The sequence below is a fragment of the Sorghum bicolor genome, chromosome 3 (genome assembly GCF_000003195.3).
Source record: "Sorghum bicolor cultivar BTx623 chromosome 3, Sorghum_bicolor_NCBIv3, whole genome shotgun sequence".
In the NCBI taxonomy this organism is placed as follows: domain Eukaryota; kingdom Viridiplantae; phylum Streptophyta; class Magnoliopsida; order Poales; family Poaceae; genus Sorghum; species Sorghum bicolor.
The window spans coordinates 48753947-48755212 of record NC_012872.2 but is presented as its reverse complement, the minus strand read 5'-3'; positions in this window follow the sequence as shown (position 1 = coordinate 48755212).

Below are 1266 nucleotides of genomic sequence, written 5' to 3'. Positions count from 1 at the left end.
TCTGCCTTCCACTGTAACAACTCCAGTGTCGTTCCTAGCTTTTTCTGTCCCTCTTTGGCCGACAGGTAGAGTAGCTTCTTGTGATCCTCTAGCATTTGGTCAAATTTAGCCTTCTCCTTTGCACTTTCGCAATCTCTCTGTACGTCGCGAATGACATCACCAAGAGCATCGTCATCATCAACGATACTGTTTCCTGCATCCCCGTCTTCATCACCTTCGTCCTCTACTGCGAAGTCGCAGTATTGAGCAAAAACATCGTCAGGGTATGCTTGCTCTTCTTCACCTTCTTCCATCATAACCCCAGACTCTCCGTGTTTGGTCCAACAAATATAGTTTGGCATGAAACCATTCGTGAACAAGTGCAAGTGAATTTCTCTTGAGTTTGAAAATTCCTTCAAATTCTTACAAACGGCACATGGGCAGCACATAAAACCATCCCGCTTATTTTGCTCCGCCACTCTGCGGAATTCTCTCACGCCCTCAATGAACTCGTTGGAGCGGCGATCAGCATTGTACATCCAATGGCGTGCCATTATGTGCATTATCATGGAATTTTAATTTTTCTATTAAAAGCTATAATTTTATCAGTAAAGAAAATTAATTTCAATAATTTTTAAAGTGAAAAAAAATTTATTTAACAATTAAAACAAAAATTATATTATTAATATTTTAAAATAAGAACATGAACATATTAAAGTACAAAATATCCTATAATATCTATAATAGAACTTAACATGATTCGTGTATACATAGTAGTAATGATTTGTGTATACTAGTTTTTAGCGGGCACACACTTACCATCGTTCAAAAAAATTCAAACATGAGAAGACGATGATTGCTCAGATGGCAACATGAATTAATCAAAATAGACATATGTCCAATATGAAATTACATATGGCGGTGAGAAACATAGGAGGATGAAGCTAGCAACCTTTCAAACAAATCGACGACGGCGTAGAAGCGTTGAAATAGATCAATCGTGGGAGATGAGAGCACTAACAAGCAAGAACAATGGAAGAACAAGCAAGAAGAAAGCACCTCGAGCTCGGGCAGGGAGAGAAAGATGGGAGGAGGGAGATTCAATCTATAGCGCGGAGGGCTTAGTCCCGGGTGGTATGATCCACGGAGACCCATTCTTTCTCTTCAACGTGGCCTCCTTGAGCAACAACATCAAGACGCGTTGTAAGATGACGTTTGACCCGTTGTTTCTTGTAACGCACCATAAGGATCGCCTTATGATGTCGCTATCCCCACAGCTTGGAACCG